At 37.2% G+C, this 18,361-nt stretch overlaps 1 protein-coding gene across 3 annotated transcripts in view; it reads right to left on the bottom strand.

Moving 5' to 3' along the window:
• The window catches only part of FRY (FRY microtubule binding protein), a 223,706-nt gene that overhangs the window by 187,840 nt on the left and 17,505 nt on the right, over positions 1–18,361 (bottom strand). For all 3 annotated transcript variants that reach the window (XM_038127474.1, XM_038127494.1, XM_038127483.1), the window contains exon 2: positions 6,781–6,957. The gene's annotated coding sequence lies outside the window, so the exon portion shown is untranslated. The remainder of the gene's footprint in view (positions 1–6,780; positions 6,958–18,361) is intronic.

The raw sequence follows: 18,361 nt of genomic DNA, 5'->3' as shown, positions 1-18,361 counted from the left end.
ATGCCTCTTCCAAGTTCAGCTCAAGGCTTTATAACACTCAAATAAAGATGGGTGGCCAAATATCAAGGAGCAAAACATTTTTCAGCTGGATTGTTGGCTAATTCATTAAGGGCTTTCAGACTCAGGAGGACAATCCTGCAATTAATCCAGATTCAAAGATACTCAAACATATAGTTTGGATAAACAATAATTTCCTGACATTTTGGATTAGTTTCAAGAGGAATTTGAAGAACTAATGTCTGTGATAGCATAGAACACCATGATTTGGCTTATCTCTGGGAAGTGAAGTTGTTATCAGTCTCTAGAACAGGCAAACACATTCTTGAAGCCTTCTCCAATTATGCAAACATCCAATAAAAAATCGTAATACTGTAGAAACTAATTCTTGTCAGGGAGACATGTATCAGTAAAGTAAGTCCTTCAACCAGTTTGTGTTAGGAGTCACTACCCTTACCTTTCTGTAGTTAAGCACCTGCTAGCTAAGGACAGGCTTTTGGAAAGTTTTGAGGACTCATATGAATTAAATCACAAAGCCTAATTTCAGTCTGAGAGCCTATACTCCCCCTGTTTTACAGTCCATGGATAGAGCCATCGATTTAGGGATGGGAATAACCTTTGCCTCTCCACTAAATATACTGAATAGTGGCAAGGTTAAACTTAGCTTTTGGAAGTGCCTGTCCCACAATCATAGGATTATCCCTCCTTCTATGGCAGAATATGCTACAACTCATCTATTTCAATGTTGATATTTCCTTCTTTTGATAAGAATTGGGTTTGTATGAAGCTAGTTCAGCTTCAACATTCAGGTGCCTTTATTTATAAGGCTGAGAAATTCCTTGCTTTGACATGGGTTTTTAAAATACAAGAATTTGTAGATGATGATTAACTCATTGTGCAAAATTCTTTTCTATAAATTTACACAACTGACCTCTTGCAGCCTCACAATATAAAAGTTTTTCCTTTTTTTCTTTTTCTCTCTCCAGACCTTCAGAAATTCCACAGGCCTCTTTTTTCAACTCTCTCCCTTATTTATACCTCTTTGTTGAGTCAAAATATTAAGGCACTGGATACAGTATTTTGGTACCACCATATTGTAGCACCACACTGACAGCTAAGCTGAAGAAACTTCTTAAATTGCCCCTTGGCTTTCCTTTGTTACTACCCTGAACAGTTTTGTATTTGCAACCCATCTATGCCCAGTTACCTTCCATGTCACAGCATTAAGAACATGTTTTGTTCTACCATGAGCACTTAACTAGGCAATTCACATATGATTATCAGACTGTAATACTGATCTAACTTGATTATTAACTAATATCTCACCAATTTTAGACCCCCTGAAAAATAGTAGAAATGCTGAGGATACTTACCAAGTGAAAATTTTACATCATCCAAATGCTTAAAAACAATATGAAAAAGCTATGAAACTGTAGAATTCTTAACTCTCCCATAGAGCCAAAAATCATCTCAGTTATCAACTATAAGTGAAGATTTGAGAGATGGGTTTTTTAAAACTACTGTATATGGTCTTTAAGGTATACAAGGTAAATTTACATAAGAGAAGTAGCAATTCAAATGTCTTAGAAACATACAACATATCCACAGCTAGCTTAAGGAGGCCATAACACTTTCCAGAGAAGTAAGATGCCTATCAGTCACAGGAAGGTTCAGACCTACCACTCATGATATTCTGAGGCCTCATTTACACTGTCTTGGCTTCCCCTGCAGCACATCAGGATGCTGTGGTATCCACAAACAAAGGAGACTGCATTTCCCCCACCTAGCCGCACATATTCAAAGATTAAGTTGCCAAAGTCTAAACCCCATCTGTAGTTAACAGAGAGACAGGGATGTACCTCTGCAAGGTAGAAATTGTCTCCTCTGCTTGAGGAGAGGGGAAATTGTCTTTCCTCCTTAACTGCAGCCTTTTACTGAGACTCACAGATGCTTACCCTTTGAATTCTCACACAGGTTAGATGAGAGGAATGCCACACCAAGACCTACTGCAATACAGCAATTGTTGAGTGAAGTACAATACACGAAAAAAGAATTTTCTTCCACCAGGAGAGCTACTCCGCTGGGGAAAGCTCAGAAGTGAGCACAGAGTTGCCAAGATTGATAAATTTTTTCTGCCCTAAGCACAGGATGGAGCAGGGCTTCATCTCTCATGACTTGTTTTCTCCTAATTTGTTCATACAATTCCAAAGCTTTATGTATCATTATTTTAATTAGGAATGGCAAACTAATGAGCAGAACTTTCTTTGATGGTCAGAGTGCTGTATAAAGAGATGCATGGAGTGAAAGTAAACAATTCAAAGGGATTTTATCTTCCAATGTCTAAGACAATGCTGAAGAAACTGTAAAAAATAGAATATGAGATTCTTACAGCATTTTTCACTGCACTTTTGGATTATTCTGTTTAGGTATCAAATTTATTTGAAGTTGAGAACTGAAAACTTTCTATCTTATGATGTAACTCTAAATAATGGCACCACAGGTTGAAAATATTCTCCTGTCAAATCCTTTTAAGGATGCTGTCTAGCAGCAGATTTCTGCTGCTACTAGTTTGAAATTGTACCAAAATTGGCAATCTTGGTTTGCGATTGTACATCAACCCCCACATTATCAATGTGTGTGTGTGCATATCTGTGTGAAAGTATGTACAAAAATACACTGAAAAATAAATCCAAGCCTGCAGCCTAAGCGAAAATTTTTCAGCTTGCTTTCTGGAAACCCAGAAAGTAGGTCAGCACATATTCCAAAATAGCACATCAGCACTGAAAGAAAAAGCAGTATATCTGTACCTTTGGACTCTTTAGCTCATCTCTCTGTAGGGGGAAATGGAGGATAAAAGCCTTTTTCTTATTCTACTGTATGTATGAGAAAAAATTGCTTACACTTAAAAAAGTCCCCAAATAAGCCACCTACATGAGTAAAATGTTGTCTGTTTTAATCAAAGCAAAACAACATTGAGTGGAACCATTTAAGCTTTATCTAAATATAACCAAGGGAAAAGCCAGGATGTTTAAAATGTGTTTAAAATGTTGTACTGGATATGTATCACATCCTGTTCCTTGCACATCTTGTTCCTTGTATCAAAAACCTATTTGGTAAAATATTTACTTAGGAAATAACAGCATACTGTCAGTGATTTTGTAGTTCATCTAGTGAAGATTTTTTTTGAGTATTTGCTGTTGCAATAAGAATTTCTGCCTATTTGTGATATCTTTGATGCTAGACATATGCTTAAAAGAAAAATATTTTCTTTTATTTATTCCCCACCCACCCCCAATTTTAGAAATCAGAAAGCTAAAGCAAAAACCAAATTGCTTAAGCACTCACACATCTTATAGCTATAGAGATTCTTAAGAATTCTTCTGGAATTAATATTGACAAACTCCTTTCCTGAACTGTTACAGTTCCATAGCAGAAAAGGAAAAGCAAAATCCACTCTTATGCAATATTAAATAATGCTTATCAGCTCTAAAATATCACCTGATTCAGGTCAGTATCAATACTGTTGGCTTCAACATGATGCATGATGCTGATATGTTTCCCAGAACAGATTTTAAGCTAGAACATTGATATATTTAATTAGGAAAAAATTATATTGCCTCCCTCAAATTCCAAGTGTCAGTCTTCATTTGGATCTCTGCACTAGATTAAAATGAATGCTTGAGAGGTACTGAGCATTGCTAGCATGACCTTTTAAGTTCAATGATTTCTATGCAACCAGCAGGAATGCCTAAAAATAACAAAACAAGTCTATTTTTAGTTCTTCATTCTCTGGGGCTTTTTCTCTTGCCTTTTTTTTTTTTTCTTTTCATTTTTTTTTAACTACTGCTATATTTGTGTTCCATCTCAATTCTTGGGCATTTAGCTCTAATTTCTTTTCTTGTATCATTCAGACCTGTTTAAATATCTCATTCTCCAGTTTGTGAAATACTATAACCCATTTATATATGTACATCATTTAGGCAGTTAGAGAATTGGATCTTCCACAGAGCCAGGCCTTCCAAGAAGGGAAATCAAATGGAGAACAACTTCCTAAACCTACAGCTTCTGGGATCTGCACTTTTCTTTCACTCAGTAAACCGATGCTTGCTGTCAGAACTTAATTAAAATCAGGCCCTTCCGAGGTAACACAGGCTTCACATATAATTGATTGAAGAAATTATGGAGTTTTTAAAACTCTGATAAATAAAGTCAAAGTAGTAAAAGAAATAAAATGGTTGAACTTTTATGTCCTGTGAGGTCTCTACCTTGCAAAATTTTAAAACTCTAGCCTAGCAAACAAAGTGCATAATTAAACATGATTAATTGCATTCCTAGATTACTGCCAGATAGCTTGTCACATGTCTTGCTGGGTCTAAATACACAGTTTTCATTCTAAAAGCCAAAGGCACAGAGCTAATTGAGTTCAATCTACAGCTCGACAGATATACTATTAAAATATATCAGCTCAAATAAAACAAATAGCATAAATTTACAGTGAAGTATTAAAATGAATGAGGGAAAATAAGGCAGTTGTGTTTATGAGTAGCAACAGATATTATCTCTCTTCTCTCTAGCACTCTCTTGTTGAGGCCAGTACTGTCATCTTCCAAAACCTGAGAGATCTATGGGAAGATAATAGGTCACACATTCATCAGACTTCAGTACTGCTAACTTTTCTGACATGCAACCAGTGTGATTAAAAAACAACACTGCTCTAGTTAAATGGAACAAAATCAGCTCCTCAGTTCCCTGGGAGTTTTTCTAAACTGTAGAAGAAATTTCACAATAGCTCGTTATGCCATTTGGTCTCATCTCCCTTTAGAAAATAAAAGCCCACAAATACATTTGCATGTTCACATAGTTCCTTCTCTGAGTTCAAGGACACTTACAAGACACCTGCTGATATGCCAAATTTGTATTCATCGGAGTGGGAAGCCTGCTGCCATGAGATACCATTTCCACTCAGAAGCCATTAGCTTAACTGCTGAGAGGGAGTATCTTCTCAAACTGCTTCATGAAGGAGAAACATAAGTATGACCAGTTCTTTGAAGGCACAGTAAAACAGGTAAACTAATCCTGAAGTGATCAGATCTAATATTTTCTGAGCTTGCTTAAACTTGGAAGTCTTAGAATTACAGTTGCAAGGTAATTTAGGAAACAGCTCCTGCATTTCCCAGCTTACCAGCCTGTTATTCCAAGAGCTGTACTTTTCCAGACCAGAATCACCAGGCACTCATTCCCTCCTGGCTCGCGTGGTGCAATGATACGTGCTCAATCTCGTGCCTGGAGCCCTGGGGATCGTGCTCTGGACTCCTGGGGCTGCACTGCTCTACAAGAGGTAGACATCTCCCTTACACCCTTCAGAGACTGTCATGGGAATTTCCTACTGTTCCAACGATGCACAAGGTTGAAACTGGACATGCTGCCGTGAAGATGTGTCCCAAGCCCCACCTCTAGCCAAAGCAAGCTTACAGCCTTGGCCAAAGGGAGCTCTTTTCATATCAGCTGTAAGATACACATCTCTGGTGTACAGAACAGCTTATCTCTAGGCAATGAAAATAACCATCTTCACAGTGATCATAAAGGTCCAGAACACACATCACACATTTACAGATCTCTGTGCTCTACAGCATAAATACATCATTTTGCTTGTTTGGATTTGCACTGTCTTGGATAAAAACCACACTACATCAAAATAAAATAAGCACCAAATAATAAATGGCTTTATAATAACTGTCTCAATGTACTGAAAACCATAATCCAAAAATCTAGGAAAGCTAAAACAGAAATATCTGTATTTAAGCAATCAACAAAGAAAGTAACATAACTATTCCATTGAAAAGGCTGTGACCCTGTCAAGAGTCTTTACAGTACTGCTCTTTAAAAGCAAAAGAAAATATTTCACCTCTCATTGGAGTAGAACTGGGAGCACTACAGAAGCCAGCACTCCAGGAAAACATTGCTAACAATGTCATCTGATGTGGCTTATAGCCGATTACACAGCAAAATTAATTGTCTCCAAGAAATCTTATTTTTATGACAGAAGGACTAAATACAGCCTAACAGTAGTTTAAAACCAATACAGCCTTCCTTCTAATAGGAAAAGAAAGGCTTTGTTTTGTTCAAGAGGACACTCATTTTGCTGTATATTTTTCCCCTGGCTCCTTGGTATATAAATGCATTGCAGCTATTTTTTATCCTTTAATTAGTTCATGTGCAAAATGCTTGTTCATCTGTTTTCCAGCAACTTATCAGCATTTACAAAACCAAATATAGCCAGCTCTTTGCTACAAGGAATTTCAGCCCCAGGAAGGCTTTAACTAAACACCTACACTGTATCAGATTTGTTAAAAGCCACAAGTTTCTTCAGCTCCTGGTGATGGCTTGCCAGTTTTCAACAACATTAAGACAAAGATTCTACAAATATCTGTAGTAAAGTATACACAGTCTCATGTCACATGTGATGGTCTTAGTATAGCTTTGTAATTAATTTTTAATTCAGGCCATAAGAACCCAAAACTTGTTATTGCCAAATATTTAAATGTATGCTCACAATCTTTTTCGGTAAGAACCACATATACATGAGCTTCCAAATATCAATTTTGCATGTTTAATATTCTTCACATCTATGCAAAAGACTTTTAACTATTTACTAAAAATTTTAGAATAGTTGCCAAATCTATTCAATAAAGAAATGCATCAGTACTTAGAATTTATTATCAGTCTTACAAGAAAAACCTCATGTAAATCCATTATGACTACATAATTAATGCAAAGTCTTACCTTTCCCTGAAGCAACAGTTTCCAGCAGTGCTCTTTCTTAATGCTTTAATTCTGCAATGTAATTTTCATAAATACTTTTCTGGTTCAGGCAGAGATGGGTTAACTGCAAGCAGTCTGGATGCTATCTTGCTTGCTTCCTGGAGATCACTGTTTTGCTTTGTGAGCCATCACAACTACCTAGGAAAAATAACAGCCAACCCTCAGTCACCTGGATAACGTGATATATTACTGCTCCCAGATTAAACAAAAGGTTTAAAACAAATCCATGTCTTAAAACATGATGTTAAAATTTGTATTTTTCTACCAAACATTTCAAAACAGATGCCATTAAAAGAACTATTGCGTGCTTTCTTACCAGGATTCATGTTCTTGAATAGAGACAAAAAACAAGCGAGAAAAATTCATATACAAATGTTGTAAATTTTTTAAATTACAATTTGTCTTTACACTGACAATATGAGCTACAAACTAGACTTGAAACTAGACTTCTTTTTTTGTATATTTTTGGTCAGAAACTATAAGCGACAGCAAAAACTGAGTTATGCTGTAATTCCTTATGCAGAAGTAAAAAGAATGGTGCCTATGGGAAAAAAAAAGTTCTGGAAGTAGGAATGCACTTTGGTATTTATTTGGGTATAACTGCAAGGTCCTTATTACAACAGGAAACATATTGGCGTTTGGTGCAAATACAGGCATCTGGTTGCCAAAAGGCTCTGATGTTGAGACTACCACCTGCAAAACCACTGGCAGCAGATGCAGATACCACACTTTGGAGGGAGAGCACCATCCCATGGGTATGCCCAGAGGGCCATCATGCTGAATTACCAAGTCCAAGTTGAATCTTGTTACTGTGAAGGCAGCTTGAATATTCTCTGTGAGCTCAAGAAGCGATGATGCTATGTACATCTGTGACATGAGTAAGACACCTCATTTGCTAACTTGAAGTGCAGTTACAGAAGGCCTTGTCCAACCAAAGCACTGAATACCTCCAAGGACAGAGACACACTTCTCTGGACAGCCACAGTGCTGTCAGAGCAGCCTCTCGAACAGCGTATCTCCAACTGAATATTCCAAATCCACGGCAGCAAATAGGACAGTCCACCTCCCCCTTGACTTGTTCAGCTCTGTGAAATGTTTGGCAGAGCATGTAATTAAAAGATCTACTGAGCTGATAATAACAAATGGTAATGAGTAGTCGCCTATCTCATAAGAGGGTGTTTTACAACTTGTCTCCTTTCCCCACCCTTCCCCTGACAACAAGGAACCACTCTTGCCACTTCAGCATGCATTATGAAAGGGGTTATACACCCTGATTTCTCTGTTCGGTGCCTTTATCCTTCTGGACAGCCCTTTGCAGCTGATGTCTATAAAAATACAATAATACCCCTGTCCACACTTAAAGCAGCACTACTGTAAGTCTGAATAATTCTCTTCTATCATGTTTATCAGGTTTCCTGAACGTTAAGAGTATCTAACTGTGGCATCTGAGTAAAGTCAGAGAAACAGGGCAGTCACAGATCTGCTCCTTCAAAATTTCTGCAGATTTGAATATTTTTTCTAAGTTATACTCCAGATGCATATTAAAGATAAGGATCCATTGTTTAGATGCTTTTTGGTATTGTAATGTAAGAAATGACAGACAGTAGATCTGACAGGTTACAGAAACCACCCTATTTTCATCTCCTGTGAGATGCTGTCAGAGACATACAAGAATTTTGGACAAAAATGGGTTATCGAGTTTTAAAATCATAAAAGGAAATCCCAGTGACATGGAATACTTCAGGTTGTCATCGTCAGTACAAGAGAGCAGATTTAGTCATCATACATCACATCTGTGCAGTAAGGAGAGACTGCATCTTAGAAGCAATCACCTACTTTGGCATATCCCTGTCACAAAAAGCACTTTTCAGTCTCTGGTAACCTGAAGACATTAACCTGTGCTCTGGGGGAGGAGGATGGTCAGGAGGAGAGGAAGGAAGAGCTTTCCATACCAGACAAAGTGTAATTATTGACTTTCATGGATATTACTTCAAAGAACAGGGACAACCTGAAACAAGCAGTCTCAAGCCAAACATTACAACCCTTTACAGACACGCCACCTTTTTAGTCCAGTATACAAAGGCACAGTCTCCTCTACAAACTGAGGAAAACCAGATCCTGAACAAGGATAAAAATGAGGAACCTGAAATAAAGTACAGTATGGAAATAATTCATTTAACTGTGAAGTATTGCACAATGATTTCTCATATGCTCACTTTTTCGTCATTCTGCTTGAATAATTCCATTGTAAGTATGCTATTTCTACTCAGGTATTATTTACATCAAACCATGACTTTCACAGATCTGTGGTTTGCTACACCAGCCTCATTATATAATATATATACAATAATATATGTACACAAGTCACATAAATAATTGATACTTCCACTTTGCCCAACTTTTTCTTCTGAAAAATGAGAAGTTTTATTTGTATCTTTTTTAGTAATAAAGAAAAATTTTAAATGCCCTAAGTAGGTACACATTGCTCTTGTAAATATTATTGCTAAATGTGCATTCCTGAAATAATCTTCATAATATGTAATAATCTTTAGAAGTATCAAAATTATGATATTAAATGTACAAAAAATGCACTAAATTCATAGCTGTACAGTAAGACATGCCAAATAAGAGGTTTGTCAAAATGTGCCTTGTTCTCCAGAAACAACGAAAATGAGTGAAGGTAAGAGCTGCATCACTCCAGCACCCTCTGTTGGCCCTCAGGCAGCATGGTACTAACAGAAACCTACTATGCAAGGCAGTCCTATGCATAAAATCTTCAGCTATATACCACAACATAGTTTAATATCAGATTACTCAGTGTTGCTGGATCTGCCATGCATTAGCCCATTTTTGCAGATATTTATAATTCATCTAACTTCAAGGGCAAAATGTTCTTTGCAAGCCCTGTGTGTGTCTGATATTTCTGACAAACACCAATAATAAATGGCACCTTGCATGCAGCTCTCACCAACAGAAACAACAGCTCTACATAAAGAACAACTCTTTTTATGGAACATTCTTCACCGTGGCTGCCGAGAACCAGCAATGCATACATTATGCAGAATATCATCCACAAAAGAAAATGCTCCAACCAGGTCTCATCAAGCACACAGAATAAAGTCCAGATGCCAGATAGAAGGTGATCTAAATATAAACTCCGTACACTGTGCACAGCCAGATGGTGCAATTTCCAGAAGCCAAGGCCCTTAGCCCAGCGAGCCTGGCAGCTGCTTCGCAAAGCCGGCTCAAAGCTTTGCAAAGGCAGATGTGAAGTTGCAGTGAGGAGCAGAGAGGAAGAGCAAGGAGGAAGCAGGAGGGCTGAGATGGAGAAGCGGTGTGCTCCCATGGTGCTGGGGAGGGGTAAGGGGGGTAAGAGCCATTTCTGAGAAAAACCAGCCAGGGTGGTGATTTGGGCTGCCTGGTCCTTTCTGGCCCCTCAGTGGGTGAGAACAGGGAAAAGCAGCCTATGCCTGGCTGTGCAGCAAGAGGCAAAGACCTGCTGCCTGGCCATCCCACAGTCCTTGAACCACCACTGAAGAAGAGCCACAAGCAAAGGGGAGGCAGGACACAAATAGATTTTACAGAGCTGTGTGTCTGCTTCCACCAGCGGAGTGGTTGAGTAACTGCCTACCTTATCTCTCTACGGCTAAGCCAACACTGGCCAGAACCCAAAAAAACAACAAAAGAGCTTTTCTTCACTGATCTTAATGACAGGTAAAAAATTTATTCTCAAAAATGTCATCAGCTATTGCAAACCTGCTCCTTTCACTGCCTCTTAACTTCGCACCTTTAACCTCTCCACAGTTCTGTATCTCCTCAGTTTTGTTTTCACAGCATCCTGTCTGCTCACCTGAAATTCATACCCACTGTCTCACCACTCTTCTAGGCTCTCTTCTCTGATTCTTTTCTTTCCCATGTGCAGCTTCACATGATTATCTCCTAATATTTCAATGTTTATCAACTTTAAGATGGTGCTAACAAACAATGTTTGATAACAATCTCCAGAACATGCAGAAATGCATACAAATGTTTTACCAAACAAATCTGTGGTACTATTTGTCAGAAAGCATTAATACCCTATTTCAAATATTTACACACATGCTTCTACTTTGGGAAATTTATATATATACCACTTAACTGAGATGGAGAAATCAGTTTGATTTGGAATGTCAAGATCTGAATTATTAGAGCCAAATATTTATTGCACAGAACAAACTTGAAACTACCTCACAAAATCTATGCAGTTCATTTGAGGTCACTGACTAACCAGTCCAAGAAGCCAGAGGTGGACCCAAACTGAATCCACATCCCCAAACCTCAAAACTGAAAGAAAAACCACAATAGACCACTCACATTTTCCATTCTCAGGAGTTACTAGTCTCACAGTTATTTTCAGGCATTTATATTCTTGCTTTATACTAGTTTCTGCTGGTAGATTCCTTTCTCTTTATCTGTTCTGTTATTTTAAAACAAATGCAATGCTTCATTTTTTCCATGTTTAAAAAGTCTGGATCCAAACAGTAAATGGTAGGAGTTACTTCCTTTAGGATTTGGCTGTCATTAGGTAGCTGACTAGGGCTGCAGTAGCCTGTTCAGGAACAGGTTACTTATGCAACCACGTTCCTCTGCTTAGCAACCCCAAGGGTGGGGTCCAAAACAGCAACTGCACCAGCCACATTTTGCAACTAAATGTGGAAGAGAAAAAAGAAAAAGAGAGACAGGAATGGGAAGTGCAAGGGGAAATAGCATTTTTCTTCATGAGAAATGTAACTTTCTAAGAAAAGAAGGCAATGAACAACATAGAAGAAGGAATCAAAAGCAGCTAAACTATTTCTCACTCAGAGTGGTAATTACTTCTGAGATCATAATATGATAATGATTCTTAAGTGAAATAATTCATGCAGAGAACAAGTTAATCCCTGCAAAAGATTGTGTAAATACTTTGCTATTCTTGCACTAATCTTCTCTTTACACTGAATCCTGAAAAAACTCTTCCATTACAATAAAATGCTGTGTAAAATGTTCCTGGTTAAATAGCTGGATATGTTGTACACTTTCAGAGAAAGGTTCAGTACTAGTACCTTTGTGTTAAGATGTCAAATTTTTTAAAGTGAAGGCAAACATTAAAGATACTGTTGACAATTTTAGGAATAAAATAAACTATTAATTTAATATACTAAGTTTGTGCTGGTTAACAATAGGCATAATTACAGGATATAATACATTATTTTGAAGATTTATAAATAAACATTCTGTGAAATAATCAATGAAACTAGCACTTGAAACAGTAGTGTATTAAGAAAACCCCAAATTAAAAACCCCACAAAACTACCCAAAACTATCTGGGTACACAAACTAGTATCACTTTTGTGTTCATAAAAAATTGTTCCAGTTAATGATTTTCCCACTCTCCACAAATTCAAAGTCTTTCTCTATTTGGCCAGGAACTGATTATGTACCACAGAGACAATAAGCTTAGCTGGGGATGCTGACCACCTGTATTCATATAGAAGTTACATTTTTCATTTTTTAAACAGAGGGGAGAAGCATATCTTCTAAGCAGCAGGGATGCACTTGGCCAGCCCATGGAGTGCAATGCCACACCAGGAACATCTTTAGAGCAGCTACACAACACAAAGCCTTCGGTCTGGGGGCTGGAAGGAGCAGAGCTCTATCAGTTGTCCACACCCACCCAAATAGATGCTTTTCTGAGTGTTTGGTTTGGCCTGGCAGGCCCAGGCAGCCTGAAGCTCTGAATTGGTGCAAAAAGCTCTGAAAGGCAGTGTGAGCATTTCTGCTGGTCCAGCTCACACTGCACAAGCAGCTCCAGCACTTGTGCTTTCCCCTCATGCTCTCACAGGCAACTGGCACTGCTCTTCATTTATACTCCAGCTCTCACCCCAACACACTGTCTCTTACACAGGAGCCTTCTCAGGTAACTATGTTGCTTCACACAGTAAGTAAATGCTTGTTTAGTAAGAACTACTCATTTAGTAAATACACTAAATGAAGAGTTGAGATGCATCATTTATGCTGCGAAACAGATTGATAAACACACCAGCAGGAAGGCACAACTCTCTGATGTGTTATTACACAGTCTCTAGAGCTCAACTTGGCAGACTGTTTCTTACCAATTATACATAAGATAATGTGCTCCTTTAACATTGACCTAATTAGTGACCAACCTTACTAATAGACTGTATACCTGTATGACCTGATTACTCTTAGCAAAGGCAGTTTGCTCTAAAGCATTCTATGGTCCTAAAAACACTTACTTAATTCACTGATAGAAAAGAAGATAGAGTGCTAAAAAATAAACAACTCAACTATGAAAAATTGCCAAGTGAAGGCTAGGATCAGCCTTGACTGCCAGCAGGGTGACAGTACCTGGATTATTGTCCCCCACTGTGGTCACTGACAGCTCCAAGCCAGCTCTCTGGAGAGCTCCACATTGATAGATATTTTGAAAGTCAGCATCAGTAAGTGCATCCCATTCTAGTTTTAAACTCTCATGACAGTTTCATAAGAAAACATTTCAAAAGCCAACAGTTCTAAATACATTTCCCCTCAAAACTGCCTGTCAGTCTTGAATAACTTGAATTTGTCAAGGAGCTCAGAAGCAAAAAGAATCAAATCAGGCAGTATTCTAAAAGGGTCCTAATGTCTATGGTAGAGGATTAAACAAACCACAAAAAAAACCCAAAAAAACCCAAAAAAACCCCCAAAAAAAACCACACAAAAAAACCCCCACAAAAAACAAAGACAAAAACAAAACCAAAACCAACCCTCCTTCTACTTCACATTACCTTTTATTGGGAGAACTTGAGCACAGCCAACACAAGAGAGTTGGTGGGACAGAGAAGAATGTAGGATGACAGAATCTGATTTTCCAGCATCCGGCCTGATTGCCTCCTGGTGAAAGTGATCACAAAACCATGGCCTCATTGGGACTCCAAGCAATAAAAAGAAAGCACTCAGTTGCTCAAAAGGTAAAGAATTTTCTACATGTGACTAAAAGGCTTCCTACTGCAAGAATCTCTAATGGTGCATCAGGTGTTGGTTTAGTGACTGCAGAAAGACTGAAGGTCCATTCAAATAAAAAATTAAAAAATAATCCCCTTATTAAAAAACTCAGATTTTTAATTGGAAACAAAAATCTGATCTTTTACCAGTCTTCTTTGAGGTGGCTGGCAGCAATAGTATTCAGATAGGAACTACTACTTTTGTTTCGCTAGTTTTAATTAAATTCAATCTCTGAAATGGCATGTCATTAAATAACTTTCCTTTTTCTGAACTTCCTCCCCACTCTGTTTTGATTAATCAGATATGGAAGCAATTTCAGTGACCCAGACAATGGGTCATGCAACATTCAGTAAATAAACTCTGGATGAAACTCTTACATAGTCTGTACAACATCCTGAACAAGATTAAGACCTGAACTTTTTCAGCTTTACTTGGAAGCACAAGCATGAAGTACAACTTGAAAGATGGGTACCAAAAAGTGTAGAACAGAAAGCTATTTTACAGACACCCTTTCATGATCTGCAAATATTTTGTCAGCAGCTAAGTAGTTTTAGAAAAGAAACAAAACACCCACTTCAGCCAGTACTTTCACTTCGTGTCATAAAATTGGCCACCTCTTTAGTTTAAATTTCCTTTGTCTAACTAATAGGCAAATTTTTTAGTACAGCATTACTTTTTTCTTTTTCCATCTCAAGTAACTCTAGCATTTTAGATATAGAAGAGTAGAAACTGAATAATAAATAACTACCAAACAAGGCCTCCCCTTGTTTGGGGAGAATTGATGTATCCATCTGTTATGTCTTTACACTTACAGTACACGCCTTCAGAGTGAATAATTAAGAAGAAAGACTAACAAAAATAGCATCTAAGTCACTTTTAGTTGTAATACCAATCAGTTTACAGCCCACTTACTTATGAAAATACTTAAAGCCAAAAAAAAGACAAAAAAAGAAATAGAAAACCAAACTCCAGGTGCCTAGACTTGATAATATCAGTGGTCTAAATATTATTTTTAGTGAGTGCACTTTCTAGATGTCACGCTGATGGCAATCTCAAAAATGAAATCAAGAATCAGAATCATTAAAGATTTCCAAAACAACAGATAAATTAAAAAGAGACATTCAGTTGTAAAATTCTTTTTAAAATTACTTCATTCAGAAAAATTAAACAATTCAGAAAGTATCTGTAAGGATGCCTTTATATCTGCAAGCAGTATTGCTTTTTTGGTTGCACAATAAACCACTATTAATCATGCTTCAGAATAAAGCAGATGATACCTTATTTGAAACTTACAGCAACAAAACGAGATGAACATGAATCTTGAGTAAACAACCTTTTCTCAAAATTATTAATAGTGAGTCCTTAATGTGTTGCTCTTCTCCACCATGCTCAGAAGATCCAGACCTGTTTCTCTGACAGTGAAGCCTCTGACAAATGTCTACCACTCTCTCATAAAAAAGGTGGGGAAACTACCTGATACAGTTCCACATTTTGAGAAACAAACTTGAGAATATCTGTGATTTGCAATACCCAGTACTACCTGCTTTTCTGAAAAAAAAACCTAACCCAAACCAAACCAAAGGACCACTTATAATGAAATAATGGAAACAAATATTAAAAAATGCATGCAACTTCTGTGATAATGTTCCCCTGTGTGCAAATCACAGACAGTAACATATACAGAATTCATTTATTGATGCTTAGCAACCAATATGGGAAATAAGGCACAGGAAAAATTATATGGAGATATCTAATAGAAAAACAGCAAGTACCAGGTAGCAGAAATAACAGGCCTAACTCTTCACTCATTTATTAAAAAGAAGATACCCCCTTTGCCTTGTTGGAGGTGTGCACACAAAAACAGACAAGACTTCAATGCTGTCACTTTTTTCAAGATGGTACATTGAAACTTCTGAAGAGCTAATTAAGGAAAATAACTGGGTCTGTGGCATTTATGGAATTACACAGCTTTCCTTCACTGTGTAATTTTGAAATGTAATTTTTTTAATGTAATTTTAACTGACCAGTAGATCTCAAAACCCAGCCCACATCAGGTCCATTCAGCAGTGCCTCACAGGACAGTGTGGGACTGGTCACAGAAAGTGCACCTCTGCTGCCAACACCGTGACTCCTGCTCAGGGCAGCACACGAGGAACCGCTGACTGCAACAACCAGAGGGGAACCTTTGCAACACTCAGACTTTCAGCTCAAAGGGATGAACAGGAAGGCAAGGACCAGACAACAGCTGCAATTCACTGAAGAGTCTCCCATTAATGACGGGGCCATGCTAAAAGAGAAGTGCTTTTTATTTTTGAGGATAATTACAGTTATTAACTTTTGATCTGTATAATTTTCACTTCCATTTTAATTGCTGAGCTAGAACTCCCTTCTCGCAAAAAGTAACCTTCACCAGTCTGTTCTCAAATGTGTATGTATCAAGCTCACATTCTCCAATGACATGTTTATCTGAGACCTTCAATATACTGGAAAATCCTATCTTTTTTTTTTTTTGCAATTAATAAGGATGCTTTCAAATATCAAATATAATATTGACTGAAGAACACAGAGGGAAACACAACCATTCTACATCAAAATCTTTTTGAAGAGGACCTCACAAAGTATTAATATTACATCTACAGGTATTGCTGCTTCAGATACAAAGCCTCTTTCCTCCTCTGTATAAACCCATTTTTAAAGCATTGTGCACATAAATTGTGCGCAAAGTATGCGCATAACTACAAAAAAGCAGACAAGTTTGGAATAGTTTCTTCTACACAGACCATGGTTGTTCTGTATAAAACATTCAATCTATAAAACACCAATGTACTTGATTCAGTTCTCTAGTCTGAAACCCCAATCTTTAAATACATTTGCCTGAGAAAATAAGAATATTTAGGCATACTGCAAACCAGCTGACAAAAAAAAAATGCTGATCATTTTTATATGTATCAAGTACCTCAATGATCCTCTATCCACACTACGTTTAAGAAATTCAAACCCTCTCCCTTTCCTTTTAGCTTTTATGTCTTGATTTCTTTGTAATCATTAGTGCCAGTTTGTCTATTTTTCAACAGGAAAAAGCAGAGGAACCATGTGTAGCTTCACAAGTTAATGTAAGAAATTAAGTGCCTCATCATGTAATAGAAATCCAAATTTTTTTTATGTGCTGTATGCTACTCCTTACTTATTCTAGGCAGTAAATGAACTAAAATTGAACCTGATACTGACATTTGCCATCATTCTTGAGAGCCTCGCTTGATTCTATCCTTTGACAATTGCCATCACTATTTCACAGTAACTACTGAACTAGTTTTTGTGTATGGTTACAACCTTCTTATAACTTAACCAGAGATTAACTAAACTTATAACTTACACTAGTGAACATCCAGATGTTCCCTTTAATGAGTACTATAAAATGCCTTGCAAACTTGAGGCATCAAAAAAGTGAAAAAATATTAAAAATGAATCATGCAGTATTTATACAGGGATTAATCCATACTGGTTATTCTTTTTCCCCCTAAGTAACTTCTTTCAGCTTGCAAGCAGGGAAAACAAAACCCTCAGCCTCAAGATTGTTCTACACAAGCCAACTTCATGTATTTTCTTTATTTCAAGGGGCTATATAATAAGGAAAAATAGCTCTTGCTACTGAGATTTCTGAAAAGGAATTTATGAGAAGTAAAGTTTGCTACTGGGCAGATAGATTGAATATAGAACTATTGTGTATGTTTACTGATTTCCATCACAAAATTATAAAACAAAATCACACATTCATTAAGCAAAACTGTTTATAAAGGCATGATGCCTGCAGTTCTTTGTTCAAGCAGATCTACGGGTTAATCCCACAAAAATGCTTTCCATTACTTTACTCAGATATCTTTGCAACAGCATCAAATTTTTATCTGTTCTGAAAAGGTTTGTTTTTAAGCTTTATCAGGACTTGTAACTACTGTTCCTTAATTCAAGATGGCCTAGGATATCTTACTAAATTACTTCTGAATTAAAGATTAAAAATTATATGACTAAACCCAGAAGGAGATAAGGACATAGGCAGAAGGTTACAACTAATCTTACTGAATTTTATAATAAACATTCTTATTCGTCTTCTGTGTTAAAGAAATATAGTAATAATGAAGGCTGGCCAAATATATCCCACGCTAACAGCTTTCCATTTTGGAACTTTTTGGCTTACTCCTGAATTTTCAATCTTAGCACAGCAGTAACTGTGCTCTTCCACACATAAGCCACTGGTGCATAACCTAGAAGTTCATGCAAAAATCTGTCACAGTCTGTGCTAATGCGTTTCTCTGAGCTTTTTTAAAGTAAAAAGCATGCATGAACATCAAAGCACAAGCTGCAAATGATCGTTTCTAATCTTAGACATGTATCAATTATTCACTAGCTTGTTCTGCTTGTGCTTTATCATATAGACTTCACCATGGCAACACTGTTCTTCCCTTCCCAGCCTTAATCAGTGAATCTGTAAACTAATATTAGACTGAGCTGCTGGATTACTCAA

Source organism: Motacilla alba, chromosome 1 (genome assembly GCF_015832195.1).
Source record: "Motacilla alba alba isolate MOTALB_02 chromosome 1, Motacilla_alba_V1.0_pri, whole genome shotgun sequence".
Classification (NCBI taxonomy): domain Eukaryota; kingdom Metazoa; phylum Chordata; class Aves; order Passeriformes; family Motacillidae; genus Motacilla; species Motacilla alba.
The sequence above is the reverse complement of the archived record's forward strand: the minus strand, read 5'-3'. Positions and strand labels throughout refer to the sequence as shown.